We start from the raw sequence: 23,486 nt of genomic DNA, 5'->3' as shown, positions 1-23,486 counted from the left end.
GTTATGGTACAGGCAAGATTGATTGCTAGATTTTCACGATACCTGCCAGTTAGTAGGAACTTCACCTTTTCTTTCCCATTGATAATAGCTGTTTATAACCACTATTTTAAACAGCTCAATGAGTGAGCCTAACTAACAAATTAATAAATATATCTGTTTCCAATCTCTACAATTAAGACTCCCAAAACTGACTTGGCAAATAAGGGAGGTTTCTGTTTTACCACTTATTAATCCTTTCAGTCATAAGCTGGTACAAATCAATTCTGTATATTATTACCTATGAAGGTGAAGCCTTATAGTATAGAAAATAAGAAGATGAGAACAAAGAGAGGACTAATGCTGAGGGCCTCAATATAAATTTTTTTATAAGCATTATCAGCTCTAATTCTCAAAACTACCCAAGAAATATGTGGTGTTATCCCTAATTTTACAGAGGAGGATAGAGATATTTATAAATGGAGGCATAAAACTACAAGATGGTTAAATATCTTTTCCTTCCCATACGGAAGTAGGGACAAGTCTTGCTAATTGGAGAACCAGGCACATTTTAACTCTTTTCAAGGCAAACAAGAGTCTATTCTTAATAGTGTAGAGGGAGGTATACTCTTTTGTATGTTTGTCTTTTCCCTTTCATCTTTTAATTTAATTTTTTTAAACGAAACCTTCAACTTGGAAAGGAAAGAAAGTTTTCTTCCTGTTGAAATAAATAACAAATCTGGGGTTTTAGCCACCTGATGTTCTTTGAAATGTCAATTTCAAGGGAGAAAATTAGCATTGGAGAGCCTGGGACTAAATTTCAACTGTGCCTTTCTAAATTGTGCATGCAAATGGGCAATTAGACCTGCGATGGGTAATTGCATGCCTAAGTGAACCCTTCCACGAGTAGTTTAGAAACTGATTTTGAAGGTTGAATTTGTAGAAGTCCTTATAAATTTCCTCTTCTGCTGAAACAGCCTATGGGAAGCTCATCCTTAACTTCAATAAGACAAGACCACTCTATTCCAGCTACTTCCTAGCAAAACTAAAATCATTTGAGGAGGTGAGGAAGGAACATATGAGAAAATAGAGTGCTAGATATTAACTAAAATTTGTTTTACATATATGATGTGATGACATTTAATCATTGTAGAAAAATTTAAAAATCATATAAGTATATAAAAAAAGAATATAAATATAAAATAGAATCATTAGTAAGCCATTTATCCATCTAGAAATAATAATGTTAATATTTTGTCCTTATCTTTTTAAACTTATTAACATATTCATGAGTATTCATTTGTATAATACTATAATATACTTTTCCATATTTAACAATGTATTTTATAATGACTGTCTTTCCATAATCATTTTATGACCCTCACATTTTTTCATTTTAATATATCACAATGTATGGGATTGACATCCCATGCTTAATGTTTAGGTTATGTCTTAATTTGGAGTGTTATAAAATACATTATTTATAAAATGCAGTGGTCAACATAAAGGCCCATTTATTTTTGCTTGATTCCCTATTTCTAGAAATCAACTCCCCTACATGCAATTCTGAATAGTATCATTCTTTTTTATTTTTGTCATATAAATGAAAACCATCTCTTTTTTCCTTATTGTTCTCATTCATATTTCAGGTGTGATCAGCATCTTGTAAAGGTCAATCTTTCCTCTGCAGCTCAGCATTTCTCTGAAATGATCTTCTGATCCTATAAACAGCCCCTTCTTTCTTTTTTCAAGCAAGATCCATTAACTTCCCATAAAATTACTATGCCATGGAACACACAATGAAAAACACTAATCTTCCCTTGTACTCTGCCAAATAAAGCAGTATGATATACATTCAGAAATTGATTTAATCATGTGTGCTTTCTTTCACGTATTCCTATTTACTTAAATCACAAAACATGAGGTAAATTTCCTTGGAGACTCAGGAAAAATCAAGGACTAGTAGTCCTTGAATAAGTCTGTCTTCCTTCCTTCCTTCCTTCTCTCTATAGAGATGGAGATATATAGAGATATAGATATAAATATATAGATATAGCTATATGGAGATGTATATATAGATACAGATATACAGATCCATATATCCTTTCAAAATAGATAACCATATGTCCATTTAAGTGGGCTACATGCTTCAGTATTCTCAGTGGAATAACTATAAGTATTTATTTATAGCAGGATTAATATCAGTGCTGACATTTTTAATAGTAATTTAATTTCACAAAGAACTGTGGTCACAGGCTGGGTGATTTGAGAGTCAACAGAAAAGTCTCTTGATCCACAAGGACTCAACAAAGTACAAATGCAAATAGTTAATATCCCACATGTTTAGAAACAAGCCTGCATCTACTTTGAGAGATATTTAACCTAACTAGAAGTCATTAGTACATGAAAAACTTAAAATTTAAAAGAAATTTAAAAACTTAAGACTGCACTATTAACATTAAAATTAACAGGATAAAAACCTCTATTTTATGAGAATTTCAGGAAAAACAATTAGCCTATTGTTATTGTTTTGGTAGAAGCGGCAGGAATAAAAATTCATCAGGTGTGGAATTTTAAATGAGAATTTTTGTTTTATGATATGATAAACCTATATTAATGTTTTATAAACCCTAGTGGATTATGTGCTTTCAAAAGCCATATCAATAGTGAATTAATTTACCTGATTGATGGAAAATTAGTAAGTATTGGCAAGACACTCTTTAAATTGAATTGAGTTATTCTATTACACAAAATGCTTTATAAATGTTTTATCAGGTTGTTGGGTTGCTTATTTGCTTGTTTTGTTTTGATTTTTAACCTTTCAAGAGTTTTAAGTTTACCATTTGAACATTTAATTTAATTAATGGCATATAAATATGTATCTTAAAATGTAACTGCTACTCATTTTGAATAAATCCATTTGAAAAATGTACCTTTTGGGTTGTTTATATAAAATTCAGTTTATTCATTCAACCATCATGTATTGATTATTTTTATTATTCTTTTTGAAAATCACTTTTTTTTAAAAGATTTTATTTATTTGAGAGAGAGAGCACAAGCTGGGGAGAGGGAGAAGGCTCCTACCAAGCAGGGAGCCTGATTTGGGGCTTGATCCCAGGACCCTGGGATCATGACCTGAGCCAGAGGCAGACGCTTAACTGACTGAGCCACCCAGGTGCCCCAACATTAGTTTTTAATGAGCATTTTCTATGCAGAGGAACAGCTTGTTACAAAAGTATACTAAATCCTTTCCATCTGTATCTCTAGCTTTATCCCATACCGCTCTCTCTTTCTGAATTGCCACCCTCCAGCTATACTAGAATTCTTTCAATTCTTTACTCGTGCCAAGTTCTCTCACACTTCAGGAACCATCTTTCCTTCTGCCAACATCCTTCACCCAGCTACTTTTTATTTATTATTTATTTCAGAAGCACCTGACATCCTACTCTAAGTTTGGTTTTCATCCTGTGAACTTTCATAAATGCGGTATCTGTTGCACTGTAGCATTTACCATTTCACATTATTCACTGCTAGACTGTGAGGTTCCTGAAAACAAGGATAACACTTCTCTTATTTGTCCTTGCATCTTCAGTCCCAAGTAGTGTCTGGCAAAAAGGATAAACAAATATTTAATGAACAGTCAGGTGGGTGAATGAATGGACAGATGAAGCAGTGATATGAGAAAACAGGGCACATATGGGAGTTCTTAGGTGGCAGTGAAAAAATGTACCAAGTACAGCTGATTCTCATTATCTGCAGTAGCTATGTTCTATAAAGTTGCTGTGAACACTGAATTAGCAAATACTGAATCATTGTTCCTAAGAGAAATATAAAGTTAGGTTCCTGTGAGCATCTGTTCACAACATTTTTGTCAGTTAATCAATGCATATTCTTAGTTTATGTGTGTCTCTGTTTAAAGATACCTTATTTTGTATATATCATTAATTTATTAACATTGAACTCACAGTCAACAACACTGTATATAGATCTATAAATGTTATCCACGGACTGTATTAGTTTTCTATTGCTGCATTACAAACTACCATGAATTGAGCAGCTTAAAACAACATACAATTACTATTTCACAGTCTCCCTGGGTCAGGAGTCTAGGTTCTAGAGACTGAGACTGAGTCCTCTGCATAAGGTCTCAGTGTGCTACAAACAAGGTGTTGACTGGGCTTCATTCCTGTCTGGAGCTTGGAGTTCTTCTCCAAGATTGTGTGGTTGTTGGAAGACTTTAGTTGCTTGAGTTTGTAGGACTGAGGATACCATATACTTGATTGCTGGCCTCAGTCCCTAGATCCTGGCCACATGTTCCCATGGGCTCTCTTACAACACATCATCTCACTTCCTCAAGGCAAACGGGGAAAGCTCTCTTGCTTCAAATTTCTCTCTTCATGCATGGACTAAATTCTCTATTACAAGGTTCACCTGATCAGGTCAAGTCTACCCAGGATAATCTCCCTTTTGATTAACTCAATGCCAACTGGTTAGGAGTCTTAATTACATCTGCAAATCCCTTTACCTCATCATATAATGTAACCTATTCACAAGAGTGACATCCATCACAATCACAAGTTCCACACACACTCAAGGGAAAAGGGATTGTATAGGGGACATGAATCCTGAAGGTAATCTTATAATGCCACCTACAGTAAGGATCCATTGAGTTGATATGTATATGATTCCCTCTTACATTTTTTTTTTTTTTAATTACTATGACTAGTTAATCACAATTTTCCCACTCCTAACAGTTAGATTTCTGCACTTACTAATCAGGGGAATTCCAAGGAAGAACTTTCGTGTCCCTGAGTTGAAACATGGCTGGAACTCAGTTTAGGATCTACTCCAGCTAAGACCTTCCAATGTTTTTGTTTTGTTTTATTGTTTTTGTTTTTTTGTTTTGTTTTGTTTTGTTTTATTGATAACACGTAGAATGAAATCCAAACTCTTACTTTGGCTTAGAAACACCTATATTATGATGAATGGTATCTGCCCACCTCTCTGATTTTATCTGATACCACCATATTTCTGTCCACTCTGTTTGCCCTCACTCTGTTTCTTGAATATGCTAAGCTTATTCCTGCTCTACTGGTTCAATAATAGTTTCCTCTGCATGGCTAACTTCATCATGTAGTTCAGATCACAGATTAAATATTATCTCCCCGGTGAGGCCTTCCTTAAAAACCCTAACAGAGCCACCTTTCTATCAAAACATCCTATTCTCATTCTCTAATTAGCACTTATCACCATCTGATATATGTATTGTTTATGTGTTTATTTTCTGTCTTCTGCCCTCCCACATCTATCCCTGGACAGGCCATGGGCTCCTCAAGGTCAAACAATATGTCTCCACTGATTATCAGTCCATGGCCAGTAATTAGAATAGTGTCCAATACATAGCAGAGGCCTTACAATTACTTGTTAATAAATGGATTTATAAGAGATTGGACTGTATGTATGTTGTAATCTTGTCTTTGCCACTAATTTGCTATTTGATCTTGGGCAAGGAAAAGGGAGTTCTTTCAGACCTTGGAGAACACAAGCAAGAATATTCATGAATATTTCAATATCCCAGATCTGTTCTATATTATTATCCATTTTGATGGAAGAGGAAACTGAGGGTCTGTGAGATGAAATAATCCATGATTGGTATGCAGTGGAGTTAGAATGTGAAACTACCTATGTTTGCCTTAAAGATCCCTCTGGCACTGCCATTCAGGAGTCTTGAAACACCATGATCTTCTACTTCCTTCTAGGATAGACTTTCCCCTAATCAGGCATCTATCATTTTTTATCCTGAACAGCTTTTCTAATTTGTAGAAAGAAGGAAAGAAGAACACACACTGAGTGTAGATTCTAAATAAAAAGGTTTTGGGGGGCTCCTGGGTGGCTTATTCGTTAAGCGTCTGCCTTTGGCTCAGGTCAGGAGCCCCACATCAGGCTCCCTGCTCAGCGGGAAGCCTGCTTCTCCCTCTCCCACTCCCATAGCTTGTGTTCCTGCTCTCGCTGTCTCTCTCTCTGTCAAATAAATAAATAAATAAATAAATAAATAAATAAATAAATAAAATCTAAAAAAATAAAAAGGTTTTGGGACTGCATAATTTACATTTTTCTTTTCTTTTCTTTTGAAGTAAAAGAAATGAAAGATTATAAGCAAAGGTAATATCTACAGAATTATCATTTCTATTATCCCTGATAATTTATACTCTTTAAAAACCACCTAGTTTGTCTTCATCTAAGCATTTTATTTTTCCAATCTCCAACTGTTTTGTGTGTTAAATGCTTTCTAAATGATTTGTAAGGTTGATATTTAAACAACTCTTGCACTGCCTAATCACACAGTTCACTCTTTTGAAACGTCACCTTTTTTTCCCACTTTCAATATCTTTATTTAGATGTCAAATTATGCTAACATTGCCAATGCTAATTCAGCTGTAAGCAGCGATTATGTCACATACACCTATTTTATTCTTCTCCTGTTCTGATTCAGTGACAAACTGCTTCTCATTTCATTTACTTGGGTTTCTATTTTTTCCCTTTTCTTTTTCTTCCTCTCTTTCTTTCTTTCTTTTTTATTTATTTATTTATATTATTTTTTGGTGGTTGTTCTTTTGAGTTTCAGGCATGAGTTCAATTTGCTCAAAATTTCAAAAAGTTAAGATGTTTCCTAGATACCTGAGAGTCACTGTGACATTAACAATACTGTTTGGGGCTATGGATGAGTAACTGATTAGTAATGCCTGGTGTGTCTATGAATCTTGTTCTTGTAAAGCAACTAATATTCACTGTAAGAATCTGAGACAGATTCTATCACTCCAGGAATTTTTGAAGAATGTGTGTTTTCTCTAGTGTCTTCACATACCTACAAATTCCCTTCCTAATGATAATAACAATAATAACACAGTAACCATGGCTAATCCTATGAGTACTATTATTATCTTCAGTTTATAGATGAGGAAATTAAATTTGGTGAGGTCAAGTAACCTCAGCTAATAAGGTGTTTACTTAGGGTTCTGGCAACAAAATTCAGGCTTTCCTACTAAAGGAATCTGAGCTTTTAACCACTATGCTTTACATGTCCTGGTCTTAGCTGTACTTTCTTTTCTAGCCCTGATCTGCCTGCATAATATTTTTCTTTCTTTCATTTGAGAAACATTTATTAAGCATCTAGAACAATGCAGCAGAGATAGGACAGTGAATAAAGCTATCAATTTTTAAGCAGCTCAAAGGTTACCAGCATGGTAGTGGGAAGCATGTAAATAAACAAGTGTTAGGTCAGAAACTTATTAGTTGGGCAGTATCAGAGATTATATCCAAAGTTTGTCCAGATTTTAGACTATGTATTGAATTAATATGTGCTGACCAGGGAAAATGAGAACAATTGTTGGATGCTTACTGTGTACTAAGTGTTATGCTAAGTACTTATACTGATTAAGTCAATATAGGCTTAATACAAAGGATGTCTGTTTCTTGCTCAGATAAGTCTGTATCTTGGTTGGGCAGCTGTCCTCCAAGCAATGCTCAAACTCCTAGTACCTTAGGCCTCTCCAATCTTCAATTTGGGATCCTAAGATTTCCCATAGGCCTCCTCTATTTCAGCCAGCCGAAATGGGAAAGGAGAGAAGGGAGGAACACATATGAGACACTCTTATGAACCAGGCTTGAGAGGGACCTTCTATTTTCACTGGCTAGAACTCCTGGAAAATTCTGATTGCAAGGGAAGCTGGGAAATGTCTGACATTGAGCCCAGGTAAGTTTACAAACAAATACATACATTCAAAGCATGGATGTCAGCAAATGTCAACAAAATCACTCTCTCTAGAAGAAGGTTCTTTTTTTTTTTTTTTTTTTTTTTAGATTTTATTTATTTGACAGAGAGAGACACAGTGAGAGAGGGAACACAAGAAGGGGGAGCAAGCGAGGGAGAAACAGGCTTCCCACGGAGCAGGGAGCCTGATGCGGGGCTCGATCCCAGGACCCTGGGATCATGACCTGAGCTGAAGGCAGATGCTTAACGACTGAACCACCCAGGCGCCCCTAGAAGAAGGTTCTAAAAAAATAAAATTTGATAATTTCGTGATGACCAATCTTCTCTTAGGCTATCTTCAGAGAGCTCTTGGAAAAACAAAAAGAAAGAAAAGAAAAAACAGAGAAGAGAGGGCCCTTGCAAAATATTTTTAAGATAGTAATCAACTTGCCTCCATAAGTCTTTGAGCTAAAAACCTGGGGCATGTGGATGTGTGTATGGATGTGTATATACACTAGCAATATGCACTAGAAAAAAAAAAAAACAACAAACTTTGAGTGTTCATTCCCTAGGTGCGTTATATGGGTAATTTCATTTGGTAATCAAATATAATCATTATTATCATTTTACTGATGAGGCTCAGAGATGTAAGCAGGTTGCTCAAGATCACAAAAATAGTAATTAATAAAGCCTGGATTCAAATCCAGATTATTCTGTGCAAAGTCAATACCCTTTATTAAACCAAGCAAATTCTATGAGAAGCTTTAAAGAAAATGAATTGCAGCAGAAGCAATACCAGGATGCTTTAGTATATGGATATTTAACCATTGTTTGACCTTAAAGTCTTAAACAAACTCTAACATCCTATATTAGACTCTCAAACAGTATGTAAACAAAAATCCCCACTTATTTAAAGTATGGTAGCACAAGGACCCATGGTGTAACTGTCCTTAGGGTCTCAACTTAGAATAAGAACCTTACATTTTCTGTAATTGAGTCCACTGTAATACTTCAGTAAACATACTTCCTCCCTTTTGCCCTGCACCTCCATATCTATATTTGTCATTTGAAAAATGGAAAAATTATAGAACACCTAATAGTACATGTTAAGGGAAAGAGAATATCAACCTGAATATTCAAAGGTATCTTAAACTTCTATAAGCTATTTCTTTAGGTATTAAAAGACATAGACCAAGACTATACTTTCAGGGATCATTTCTATAGTTTGTTAAAAGACATAGACCACTGAATGCAGAGTTAGAGCTGATAATCATTACTAATTTCAAATAATGTCTTTCAAAATAAAGCATTCAGAAAAGTTTATCTAGAATAGGCCATCTACCAGAAATCTGTGATACAGCCACAAAATTAATAAATAGATAATTATAGGCTATTACTTTTTTGTTTTGATTTGCCACTTGATAACAGAGTATAGTACAGTACTTTATTTGGCACTGCTCCTTTACATCTGCAAACTGAGTGAGCACTCCTCAGATCTGAGAGGCAAGTTGATATACACAAGTAGGCCCGTTTCCTGGGTTGAATAGGTCCTCTCTAGTGCAGTGGCTATTCTGAGACAGGTTGTTTTCCGCTCTTATTGCTGAATTTCCTGAGATTTGGTGGAGAGGACAAGAGGACACAAATAAATAACTCTTAGGGCCAGAATGCATTTCTATGATCACCAGTCTTATTTCCAAGATCTTGTTTGAAGAACTACATATGAGAAATATGCCCCTTATGATCACATGGAGTACCATCATTTTCCTCCAAATTACCTCCCTATCTCCTCACATAATTCCTCTTACCTTTTATCCATTATTTCTGAGATGATCTTTGCAAAGGCATATAGTGTTCATTTATCTGTTTGTTTGTTTGTTTTAAAGCTGGGGTCACTGTACTCCAGGTATCAAATAAGAATGGAAGAGACAATGAACTTCCTCTCTACTTTCTGTTATGTGATGGCAAGTCTTAATAGGTTATCACTTAGATTTCATAATCTATATCACTCAGCCAGGAAATTAGTGAAAATCCCTCCTAGATTTGTCTGTTTGAGTTTTCCATGTTACTGTAAACATTTTTTCTGCCAATTCGTAGATTAATAGTTTGATGAGAGAGGATGTTGCAAGGACTATTTCTTAGTATTTTAAACTGCATCGTTAGGGGTTGAGAAATGAGTGTTTGAATAAATGAATGCACAAATGACTGAATAAAGTAACTAGGGTCACCAAAAAACTAGAGAACCTTACCTCAGCTGGTGGTGACATGGAGGAAAGGTCCAATTCTGTGTACAATCACTGAGAAAATTACAGCAATTCTCCAATGGGCTGAGAAAGACAGGCTCATTCCTGAGCAGAATAATAATACAAATGCCAACATCTTCCAAAACAAAAGACACCACTACAGTTCCTATTGTAAACACATTGTTTATCTCAAAATACTCCTGTTGATAGCTTGGCATTGGGAATAATCATTGCATAATAATGCTCTCAAACTACAAGGGGATGAGTATGAAAAATGAATACAGATGATAAACATAAATGCAGGCAGCACTTAATATTTTAATTAAAAAAATCTTCTCTTTTGAATTCAAACCTCTAGAAGATTGCTCAGAGATACTCTCATCACTGGAAATACAAGACAAAAAAGTCACCAAGTAGCACTGCTATTTCAGTAACAGATGAAAAAGGAACTAATGTAATGAAAAAATCCAGCTAGCAACATAAGGACTGGGACCATTTTAAAAACTAATAGAAGACAAAGGCATTTCACAGCAGATAAATGTAGCCTAATGATGGCTTTGATGAGCCTTTGTCTCTGGCTCTTTGTGCACACTAAAATATGAGGAATTAAAAAGAGAGAGAGAGAGAGAGCAAAATAGTCAAAGACTTATCTGTATGTGTCGCTAATGAGTGATGAGAACTGGAAAGACAAAGGATGAATTTCAGTGGTTTTGATGGGCCTTTATCAGATATGTCTGTGTGAATTACAAAATATGAGACATGACAGAGAGTAGGAGTGGAGAAAAAGGGAAGAGATAAGTTTGATATGTGAAGAGTAATACATTAACTTTTTGTGAAAGGAATGTGGGTTGGGAGGGGATGTCTCTCCTGTGGTTTTCACAATAATAATCAGCCATTTGATTATCTAGCAGGAACGTCCCAGAAGGATGTGCACACTGCTGAACATATGTTAAAGCACAGGCCAAAGTCTTCTATAGCAAGGAATCTTGACTATGGCTCCTCAGGGAAATACTCAAGTGATTTACTCAATAAGAGTAAAGGGAGTCACAGACTATCTAACATGGAGCCATTTCACTTAGTTTGACTAGACTGAATGGAGCCATCAGTCAAGTTATCTTCAATTTAGTTAATTTTTCATTTCAATCTGACCAATTTTTAAACTAAACCGAAAGTTCAGTTCAGTAAAACTACCTGTATGTGTGGGCATAGCAAAACAGAAGTTATGTGCTTTTGACTATGAAAACACTAATCTGGGTTGGAACACTGGCTGCCCACCTCCTTGCTGTGTGTTCTTAAGCCACTTAACATTTGGAGTTCCATTTTCTTTAACTGTCAACTGAATATGATAACACTTGGAATGTAGGAATTTATAAGAATGGAAAGAAAATAATGTATGTAATTCAGATCACTATGCTACTACTTGGAGTAGAACATGGGGGTAGTTTTGAATTGCTCTGCATACTAATGAGATAAAAATATGAAGTTGGGGAGTAGAAGAAAAGGATCTTGGTTTGGAGAAAGGACAAAGAAAATAAAATACCTACTAGTGCCAATAAAAGACTAGGGAAAAAATGCATCTATTAAGGAAATTTAAGGTGTTTGCTTGAGCAAGGGAAGTGAAGTGATACAGTTTTCATGACTCACTGTATTAGTTTGCTAAGGCTACTGTACTAAAATGCCACAAACTGGGTGAGCAACACAAATTTACTGTTTCACTGTTCTGGAGACTAGAAGTCCTAGATCAAGGTGTCAGCACGGCATGCTTTCTCTCAAGGTGCCAGGGAAAGATCTTTTCCAGAGCTCCCTCCTAGTTTCCGGTAGTTCTTTGGTTTAGGGCAGCATAATTCTAATCTTGACAAGGGTTCCCCATGTATGCATGTCTGTGTCCAAATTTACTCTTTTTCTAAGGACACTAGTCATTTTGTCTAGTTAGGTCCCACCCTATTCCAGTATGACCGCATCTTAACTAATGATTTCTACAATTACTCTATTTCCAAAGAAGGTCGCATTCTGAGATTAACATCTGAATTTGGACAGACACAATTCAATCCATATAATATTCAGTGATGCTTTATTGGTAGTGGAATTTTTTCTAGAAGAAATAATAAGGTATTCTGCCTTCCATGTTGATGGAGAGAAATGATGAGGAGGAAGATGGCTGGAGGAAGGGTTGAAATGTAGGTTATGAGTATGAAATGGTTTCAATGTGTTGATTATAGCAGTAAACAGTCAGTGAGCAACTTTATGCACGCAATAAAACAACTGCAATAAAAAAGGACCTGACCCTTTGAGGATCTCAGGGTGTAATGATGGAGATACACCAAGAGATAATGATAACGCACTGCAAGCTACAGGCCAAAATACAATGGGATCCCAGCAGAGTCATTCACGTATTTGCTTTCTTTGATTCTTAATGGTGTTGTAACATCTCGTTTTATTCCTTAGAACTTATGAAAGAATGGTTTATCACCATAGGCCTTTCATGTTGAGAATAGCTTCCTAAAATAATCTTTCTATTAAAAAATCTAGAAAATTGGCATAAATGCCTATGCCTGCACAGTCCCCAAGTGGTGTAACTAGGTGTGTTTTTAGGTGTCTTTCATTTTCTATTCTACCCCGTTATCAAGCTTTCCACCCCCAAATAATATGAAGACTGAAGTTTTTATAAAAGGTGAGTAAGATTCAAATTAGTTCCTCAAAATAACCTTTAATTTTAATGTTAGAATACTATTTGAATATGATGCCTCACGGTGAGTATCATCTCTAATGATTTTGATATATTGGTGGAAAGAATATATTTTATAATATATTATATATAACTTTATTATATATACTATTTGTAGAAATAATATGTTTTATTTTATATATTATACATTATATATAACTTTATTATATATACTATTTGTAGAAATAATATGTTTTATTTTATATATTATACATAACTTGATTTTTTAGAGTAGTTTTAGGTTCACAGAAAAATTGAGATTAAAGTACAGAGATTTCCCATATAACCCTACCCCTACACAAGCATAACATCCACCATGATCAACATTCCCAACCACAGTGGTACATTTGTTACAAGTGATGAACCTACTTTGAAGCATCATTAAAACCCAAAGTCCATACTTAACATTAAAGTTCACTTTTGATGTTGTATATTCTGTGAGTTTGGACAAATGTATAATTGTGTGTAGCCATCATTACAGTATTATACAGAGTGTTTTTATTGGGCTAAAAATCCTCTGTGCTCTTCTTATTCATTCTTTTTTTTTATTTTTTTAATTTTATTATGTTATGTTAGTCACCATACAATACATCATTAGTGTTTGATGTAGTGATCCACGATCCATTGTTTTCGTATAACACCCAGTGCTCCATGCAGTACGTGCCCTCCTTAATACCCATCACCGGGCTAACCAATCCCCCCTCCCCCTCCCCTCTAAAACCCTGTTTGTTTCTCAGGTCCATAGTCTCTCATGGTTCATCTCTCCCTCCAATTCCCCCTGCCCATTTTTCCCTTCCTTCTCTTAATGTCCTCCATGTTATTCCTTATGTTCCACAAATAAGTGAAACCATATGATAATTGACTTTCTCTGCTTGACTTATTTCACTTAGCATAATCTCCTCCAGTCCCATCCATGTTGATGTAAAAGTTGGGTATTTATCTTTTCTGATGGCTGAGTAATATTCCGTTGTATATATGGACCACATCTTCTTTATCCATTCATCTGTTGAAGGGCATCTCGGCTCTTTCCAGAGTTTGGCTATTGCGGACATTGCTGCTATGAACATTGGGGTGCATATGGCCCTTCTTTTCACTACATCTGTGTCTTTGGGGTAAATACCCAGTAGTGCAATTGCTGGGTCATAGGGTAGCTTATTTTTAAATTTTTGAGGAACCTCCACACTGTTTTCCAAAGTGGCTGTACCAGCTTGCATTCCCACCAACAGTGTAAGAGGGTTCCCCTTTCTCTACAACCTCTCCAACATTTGTTGTTTCTTTCCCTGTCCATTTTTGCCATTCTAACTGGTGTAAGGTGGTATCTCAGTGTGGTTTTGATTTGGATTTCCCTGATGGCTAATGATGATGAACATTTTTTCATGTGTCTGTTAACCATTTGTATGTCTTCTTCAGAGAAGTGTCTGTTCATCTCTTCTGCCCACTTTTTGACTTGATTATTTGTTTTTTGGGTGTTGAGTTTGAGAAGTTCTTTATAGATTTTGGATACCAGCCCTTTATCTGTAGTGTCATTTGCAAATATCTTCTCCCATTCTGTGGGTTGCTTCTTTGTTTTGTTGACTGTTTCCTTTGCTGTGCAGAAGCTTTTTATCTTGATGAAGTCCCAAAAGTTCATTTTTGCTTTTGTTTCACTAGCTTTTGGAGATGTATCTTGAAAGAAGTTGCTGTGACTGATGTCAAAGAGGTTACTGCCTATGTTCTTCTCTAGGATTTTGATGGATTCCTGTCTCACATTGAGGTCTTTCATCCACTTTGAGTTTATCTTTGTGAATGGTGTTAGAGAATGGTCGAGTTTCATTCTTCTGCATGTGGCTGTCCAATTTTCCCAGCACCATTTATTGAAGAGACTGTCTTTTTTCCATTGCATGTGTTTTCCTGCTTTGTCAAAGATTATTTGACCATAGAGTTGAGGGTCCATATCTGGGTTCTCTATTCTGTTCCATTGGTCTGTATGTCTGTTTTTGTGCCAGTACCATGCTGTCTTGGTAATCACTGCTTTGTAATATAGCTTGAAATCAGGCAACGTGATGCCCCCAGCTTTGTTTTTCTTTTTCAACATCTCCTTGGCGATTCAGGGTCTTTTCTGATTCCATACAAATTTTAGGATTGTTTGTTCCAGCACCTTGAAAAATGTCATTGGAATTTTGATCGGGATGGCATTGAAGGTATAGATTGCTCTGGGTAGCATAGACATTTTAACAATGTTTATTCTTCCGATCCATGAGCATGGAATATTTTTCCATCTTTTTGTGTCTTCTTCAATTTCTTTCATGAGTGTTTTGTAGTTCCTAGAGTATAGATCCTTTACCTCTTTGGTTAGGTTTATTCCGAGGTATCTTATGGTTTTTGGTGCTATTGTAAATGGAATCATTTCTTTAATTTCTCTTTCAACAGTTGCGTTGTTAGTGTATAAGAAAGCAACTGATTTCTGTGCATTGATTTTGTATCCTGCCACATTACTGAATTGCTGTATGAGTTCTAGTAATTTGGGGGTGGAGTCTTTTGGGTTTTCCACATAAAGTATCATGTCATCTGCGAAAAGAGAGAGTTTGACTTCTTCTTTGCCAATTTGAATACCTTTTATTTCTTTTTGTTGTCTGATTGCTGTGGCTAGGACTTCTAGTACTATGTTGAACAACAGTGGTGAGAGTGGGCACCCTTGACGTGTTCCTGATCTTAAGGGAAAGGCTCTCAGCTTTTCCCCATTGAGGATAATATTCGCTGTGGGTTTTTCATAGATCGACTTTATGAGCTTGAGGAATGTTCCCTCTATCCCTATACTCTGGAGAGTTTTAATCAGGAAAGGATGTTGTATTTTGTCAAATGCTTTTTCTGCATCAATTGAGAGGACCATATGGTTCTTCTCCCTCCTCTTATTAATGTGTTCTATCACATTGATTGATTTGTGAATGTTGAACCACCCTTGCATCCCAGGGATAAATCCCACTTGGTCGTGGTGGATGATCCTTTTAATGTACTGTTGGTTCCTATTAGCTAGGATTTTGTTGAGGATTTTGGAATCCATATTCATCAGGGATATCGGTCTGAAATTCTCCTTTTTGATGGGGTCTTTGCCTGGTTTGGGGATTAAGGTAATGTGGCCTCATAGAATGAGTTTGGAAGTTTTCCTTCTGTTTCTATTTTTTGAAACAGCTTCAGTAGAATGGGTATTATTTCTTCTTTGAATGTTTGGTAGAATTCCCCAGGGAATCCATCAGGCCCTGGACTTTTGTTTTTTGGGAGGTTTTTGATCACTGCTTCAATCTCGTTACTGGTTATTGGCCTATTCAGGTTGTCAACTTCTTCCTGTTTCAGTCTTGGCAGCTTATAGGTTTCCAGGAAGGCCTCCATTTCATCCAGATTGCTCAGTTTATTGGCATATAGCTGTTGATAATAATTTCTTTTTTTTTTTTTTTTTTAAAGATTTTATTTATTTATTTGAGAGAGAGAGAATGAGAGAGAGCACATGAGAGGGGAGGAGGGTCAGAGGGAGAAGCAGACTCCCTGCCGAGCAGGGAGCCCGATGCGGGACTCGATCCAGGGACTCCAGGATCATGACCTGAGCCGAAGGCAGTCGCTTAACCAACTGAGCCACCCAGGTGCCCCGATAATAATTTCTAATAATTGTTTCTATTTCCTTGGTGTTGGTCGTGATCTCTCCCCTTTCATTCATAATTTTATTAATTTGGGTCCTTTCTCTCTTCTTTTGGATAAGTCTGGCCAGTGGTTTATCAATCTTATTAATTCTTTCAAAGAACCAACTTCTAGTTTCATTGATCTGATCTACTGTGTTTCTGGTTTCTGATTCATTGATTTCTGCTCTAATTTTAATTATTTCTCTTCTAATGCGTGACTTAGGCATTGTTTGTTGCTTTTTCTCTAGTTCTTTAAGGTGTAGAGTTAGTTGGTGAATTCGGGATTTTTCTATTTTTTTGAGTGAGGCTTGGATGGCTATGTATTTCCCCCTTAGGACTGCCTTTGCAGTATCCCATAGGTTTTGGACCAATGTGTTTTCGTTCTCATTGATTTCCATGAATTGTTTAAGTTCTTCTTTGATTTCTTGGTTGACCCAAACGTTCTTGAGCAGAGTGGTCTTTAGCTTCCAAGTGTTTGAACTTCTGCCAAATTTTTTCTTGTGATTGAGTTCCAGTTTTAGAGCATTGTGGTCTGAGAATATGCAGGGAATAATCTCAGTCTTTTGGTATTGGTTGAGACCTGATTTGTGACCCAGTATATGGTCTATTCTGGAGAAAGTTCCATGTGCGCTTGAGAAGAATGAGTATTCTGTTGTTTTAGGGTGGAATGTTCTGTAAATATCTATGAGGTCCATCTGGTCCAATGTATCATTCAAAGCTCTTGTTTCCTTGTTGATTTTCTGCTTAGATGATCTGTCCATTGCTGAGAGTGGAGTATTGAGGTCTCCTACAATTAATGTATTGTTATCAATATGACTCTTTATTTTGGTTAACAGTTGGCTTATGTAGTTGGCTGCTCCAATGTTGGGGGCATAGATATTTACAATTGTTAGATCTTCTTGTTGGATAGACCCTTTAAGAATGATATAGTGTCCTTCTGTGTCTCTTATTACAGACTTTAGTTTAAAATCTAATCTGTCTGATATAAGAATTGTTACCCCAGCTTTCTTTTGAGGTCTCTTGGCATGGAAGATAGATCTCCATCCCTTCACTTTCAGTCTGGATGTATCTTTAGGTACAAAATGAGTCTCTTGTAGACTGCATATGGATGGGTCCTGTCTTTTTATCCAATCTGCAACCCTGTGCCATTTTATGGGAGCGTTTAGGCCATTCACGTTGAGAGTGATTATTGAAAGATATGAATTAATTGTCATCATGTTGCCTGTGAAGATGTTGTTTTTATAGATTGTCCCTGTAAATTTATGTTGTAGATCACTCTTGGGGTCTTTCTCCTTTTATAGAACCCCCCTTAATATTTCTTGAAGGGCCGGCTTAGCGGTCTCATATTCTTTCAACTTCTGCCAGTTGTGGAAGCTCTGTATCTCTCCATCCATTCTAAATGAAAGCCTTGCCGGATAAAGTATTCTTGGTTGCATGTTCTTCTCATTTAGTACCCTGAATATGTCTTGCCAGGCCTTTCTGGCTTGCCAGGTCTCTGTGGATAGGTCTGACGTTATTCTGATGTTCCTCCCTCTGTACGTAAGGAATCTCTTCCCCCTAACTGCCCTTAAGATGGTTTCCTTGGTTCTAAGATTTACAAGTTTTACTATTACATGCCAGGGTGTTGGCCTGTTTTCCTTGATCTTAGGAGGGGTCCTCTCTGCCTCTAGGACTCGAATGTTTGTTTCATTCCCCAGATTAGGGAAGTTCTCAGCTACGATTTGCTCAAATACATCTTCTAGCCCTCTCTCTCTCTTCACTCCCTCTGGGATTCCAATGATTCTGACATTGGAACGCCTCATGGTGTCACTTATTACTCTGATTCTATTTTCATGGATTCTGAGTTGTTTTTCCCTGGCCTCCTCTTTTACCTTTTTATCTATTATACTGTCTTCCAGATCGCTTATTCTCTCTTCTGTCTCAGTTACCCTAGCTGTTAGATTATCTAGATTGGATTGGATCTTATTGATAGCATTTTTAAGTTCTGCCTATTCCCCTTTTATTTCTGCCCTTAGAGATTATGTTGCCATTAATTGATTTCTCCATTCTAGCCATTGTCTTCACAATTGCTAGCCTGAATTCCATCTCCGACATCTTGGTTATATCTGCATCCATTTGTAAATCTGCAGCATAAGTCATAATCTCTGAGTCTTTTCTGTTTTGGGGGCTCCTCCTCCTAGTCATTCTGTTGATGGGTGTTTGAGGGAATGTATAGAGTCCAAATTATTGACCAGAACCCAAGCAAGATGCACCTGTTTTCTTGGGACCTTAGGTTTGCTGGCCTCTTGTTTTCCCAGCCTGTCTTCTGCGGGAGGGGCCTGCCGCGCTGTTACTCGGGCAACCCTGTTTGGACGGAGTTGCCCTGCGCCCCTGTGGCGGGGGATGGGCTCAGTGGGAATCGGTCTTTGGGGCTTTTGTTCTCTGGAGCCTTTCCCTGGCGGCTTTCCACGTCTCTTCCGCGAGTCAGAGCAGAAGAGACCGTTTCCAACCCTCTGCCTCAGAGCAGAGAGACCTCAGTCTGTTCTTCAGTGAGCTCTCCAGGCCACACTGTCTCCGTTTCTGTCCGTGCTGCTATAAACTGCAGCGTCCTGGGTTGTGCGCCCCTCCGCAGCGCTCCCAGTCCTGCCTCCAGGTCGGGCACATCTCTGCCCTTTGTGCTTCTAAAACCACCAGCCCTCCCAGTGCGCGCGTGCGCGCGCGACTCCGCTGTTTGGGGTCCTGTCCCGGGGACTGCAGTTCACGTGTGCGCGACTCCGCCGCTCGGGGTTTCCACCCGGAGGTTGCAGTTCACCGGCGCGACCCCGGCGCACTGGGTTTCCGTCTCGGAGGGTGCAGTTCGCGTGCGCGCGACCGTCGCTCCGGGTTTCTGTCCAGGCGGCTGCGGTTCGCGTGCGCGTGACCCCGCCGGTCTGGTTTTCCACCCCGGGGGCTGCCCTAAAGTCCTTTCCCGACACTACCGGTCTGCGAGTCTGTGCCCGTCCGCAGGCACGAGGCTGTCACTCACCGGCAGTGTAGGATCCCCACGTCCAGGCACCCTCCCGCTGCCGTTTATCCTCCGATATCTGCCCGCAGAATCACGGCTCTCCCCGCTTCGTACCTCAAAACCAACTGCCTGCGATATTCTGTTTGTAGAGATCCAGATCTTCTTACATCTCAGGCGGGTTTCGTGGGTGCTCAGAGTGGTCTGGTAGATATCCAGCTCAATTCCGGGGACCAGTTGAAATAGGGTCCCCTACTCCTCCGCCATCTTTCCCCCTCCTCCTCTTCTTATTCATTCTTCTCCCTCATTTCCATGAATCCCTGACAACAGTTAATCTTTGTATTTTTTCTGTAGTATCTTTTACCTTTACCAGAATGTCGTATGATTGGATTCATAGAGTATATAAGCTTTTCACAGTGGCTCCTTTCACTTACTATATGCATTTAAGTTTCTTTCAAGTCTTTTCATGGCTTGATAACTTTTACTTTTTTAGCATTAAATAATATTCCATTGTATGGATGACTGCAGTTTTTTAATCAGCTCATCTACCAAAGGACATCTTGGTTGATTGCATGTTTTGACAATTATAAATAAAGCTGGTATAAACATTTCTATGCAGGTTTTTATGTAGAAATAAGTTTTAAACTTTTGGGGTAAGTGCTAGGAAGTGTGATCCCTGGTTTGTTTGGTAAGAGTATGTTTTGTTTTATATGAAACTGTGGAACTGTTTTCCAAAGTGGCTATGGCATTTTGCATTTTGTAGCAATGAATGTGCCATTTTGCAGCAATTAGTGAGAGTTCCTGTTGCTCACATCCTCAGGGGCATTTGGTATTTGTGGGTGTCACAGTTTGGCAGTTCAAATGTAGTGGTATCTCATAGCTGTGATGTGGAACATCTTTTCATTTTTTGCCACCTGTGTGGTTTTTGTTGTTTTTTAGTTTTGTTTTGTTTCGTTTTTGGTGAGATGCTTGTTAAGGTCTTTGGCCCATTTTGAAACCAGATTATTTTCTTATTGTTGAGTTTTAAGAGTTTATTGTGTATTTGGGATAACAGTACTTTATAAGATGGGTCTTTAGTAAATATTTTCTTCCAGTCTGTGGGTTGGCTTCTCATTCTCTTGACTTTGTCTTTCACCGAGCAGTTTTTAATTTTAATGAAGTCCAGTTTACCAGTGATTTCTTTCATAGATTATATCTTTGGTATTGTATTTAAAAAGGCATTATTAGGGGCACCTGGGGGGCTCAGTTGGTTAAGCGTCTGCCTTTGGCTCATGTCATGATCCCAGGGTCATGGGATCAAGCCCCACATCAGGCTCTCTGTTCAGCGGGGAGTCTGCTTCTCCCTCTACCTCTCCTACCCACCCAGCTGTGCTTTCTCTCTCGCTCATTCTCTCTCTCTCAAATAAATAAATAAATAAATAAATAAATAAATAAATAAAATCTTTGGGGAAAAAAGGCATTACTATTCCCAAGATCATATAGGTTTTCTCCTATATTATCTTTTAAGAATTTTATAGTTTCGCATTTTACATTTAGGTCTGTGATTCATTTTGAAGTAGTATTTGTGAAGGTTGTAAAGTCTGTGTCCATATTGTTATTATTATTTATTCAATTTTGCATGTAGCTGTTCAGTTGTTCCAACACCATTTGTTGAAAAACTATCTTCATTGTATTGCCTTTGTTCCTTTGTCAATAATCAGTTGACTATGTTTATGTGGGTCTATTTCAGGGTTCTCTATTCTGTTCTATTGATTTGTCTACTCATTTGCCAATAACCTAGTGTCTTGATTATTATAGTTTATAGTAAGTCTTGGTGTCAAGTAGTCTTAGTCCCCCAACTTTATTTTTTTCCTTCAATATTCTCTTGGATATTCTAGATCCGGTGCCTCTCCATGGAAACTTTTAGAATCTGTTGATATCTATAAAATAATTCATTGGGATTTTGATTGGGATTACACTGAATCTATACATCAAGTTAGGAACAACCAATATCTGACAATTACAGTCTTTCTATCCATGAACATGAAATATAGATATATTTATTTAGTATTTCTTTGATTTTATTTATCAGTTTTGTCATTTTTCTCATATAGATTGTGTACATATTTTGTTAGATTTATACCTATATATTTCATTTTGGGGTGCTAATGTAAATGGTATTGTGCTTTTATTTTCAAATTCAATTTATTCACTTCTGATATGTAAGAAACTATTGACTGTTGTATATTGACATTGTATCTTTCAGTATTTCTCTACTGACTTATTAGTTCCAGGAGGTTTTTTTTGTCATTTTTTTCATAATTTCTACATAGACCATCATGTCATTTATGAACAAGACAGTTTTATTTCTTTCTCCTCAAACTGTATATATTTTATTTCTTTTATTTCTCTTATTGAATTAGCTAATACTTCCAGTACAGTGTTGAAAATGAGTGACAAGAGGGGACATCTTACCTTGTTCCTGATCCTAGTAGGAAATCTTCTAATTTCTCACCATTAAATGTGATATTAGCTGTACATTTTTGTAGATATTCTTTATGAAGTTGAGGAAGTTCCCGTCTAGTCCTAGTTTTCTGAGAGTTTTTTTTCACGAATAAGTGTTGGATTTTGTAAAATGGTTTTCTGCATCTACTGATATGATTGTGTGATTTTTTTCTTTCTTAGCTTGTTGATGTGATGGATTACTTTAATTGATTTTCAGGTATTGAAACTGCCTTGCATACCTGGGATGAATTCTGTAGGGTTGTGCTATATTATTATTTCTTTCCATTATTGGATTTGATTTGCTGTTATTTTGTTGAGGATTTTTGCATGTCCGTTCATGAGAGATATTGGTCTGTAGATCTTGTTTCTGGTAATGTCTTTCTGGCTTTGCCATTAGGGTAACTTTTTTTTTTAAGATTTTATTTATTTGAGAGAGAGAAAGCACACAAGATGGAGGAGGGAGGACTAGAGGGGGATGGAGAGAGAGAATTTCAAGCAGACCCTGTGCTGAGCATGGAACCTGACATGGGACTTGATTTCATGACCCTGAGATCATACCCAAGCTGAAATCAAGAGTCAGACGCTCAAATGACTGAGCCACCCAGGCACCCTGGCATTAGGGTAATTCTTGCTTCACAGAATGAATTAGGAAGTACTCCCTCTGCTGCTGTGTTCCAATTCTAGAAAATTAGAATCTCTTCCTTAATATTTGGTAGAATTCACCAGTGAACTCATCTAGGTCTGGTCCTTTCTGTTTTAGAAAGTTATTAATTATGGATTCAATTATTATATAGATATAGGCCTTTTCAAGTTGACTATTCTTTCATGTATAAGATCTAGCAAATTGTGTCTTTCAAGGGATTGTTCTATTTCATCTCGGTTATCAAGTTTGTGGGCATAGACTTCTTCATAGTATTTTTTAATTATCATTTTATTGTCTTTTTGATCTGTAGTGATGTCTCCTATTTTATTTCTGATATTATTTTTTGGAGAACCAGCTTTTTAAAAGAAAAAAAACAATGTATTTCTTGTTTTCAATTTCATTGTTTTTTGCTCTAATTCCTATATTTATTCTGCTTACTTTGGATTTAATTTGCTCTTCTTTTTCTAGTTACTTAAGTTACAAACTTAGATGATTGATTTTAGATATTTCTTCTTTTCTAACATATGCTTTCAATACTATAAATTTCCCTCTAAGCATTGCTCTTACTGCATCCAACCCATTTTGGCAAATTGTCTGGGGTCTTTTTGTTGTTAAGTTCAAAATATTTTAAAATTTCTCTTAAGATTTCTTCTTTCACTCATGTGTTGTTTAATCTTCATTCATTTTGGAATTTTTCTGTTATCTTTTTGTTATTGATTTTTTGGTTAATTCCATGTTGTCTGGGAGCAGACATTATATGATTTCTATTCTTTTAAATTTATCAAGGTGTGTTTTATCAGCCAGAATAAGATGTATGCTGGTGAATGTTCCATGTGAGCTTGAGAAGAATATGTATTCTTGGGTAATGTCATCCATAGATGTCAATTATACCCAGGTGACTGATAGTGATGTTGAATCCAACTATGTCCTTACTGATTTTTAGCCTGCTGGATCTGTCCATTTCTGATACAGGAATGCTCAAGTCTCCAACTACGATAGTAGATTATCTATTTCTTCTTGAAAATCTACCAGTTCTTG

General features: G+C 36.9%; 1 protein-coding gene across 2 annotated transcripts in view; it reads left to right on the top strand.

Annotated features, from left to right (window-relative positions):
* The window catches only part of TENM4 (teneurin transmembrane protein 4), a 2,958,785-nt gene that overhangs the window by 664,523 nt on the left and 2,270,776 nt on the right, over positions 1–23,486 (top strand). The gene's annotated exons all lie outside the window — the stretch shown is intronic.

This window comes from Halichoerus grypus, chromosome 11, assembly GCF_964656455.1.
Source record: "Halichoerus grypus chromosome 11, mHalGry1.hap1.1, whole genome shotgun sequence".
NCBI classification, from domain to species: domain Eukaryota; kingdom Metazoa; phylum Chordata; class Mammalia; order Carnivora; family Phocidae; genus Halichoerus; species Halichoerus grypus.
Note: the sequence above shows the minus strand (reverse complement) of the source record. Positions and strands in the feature narration are given on the sequence as shown.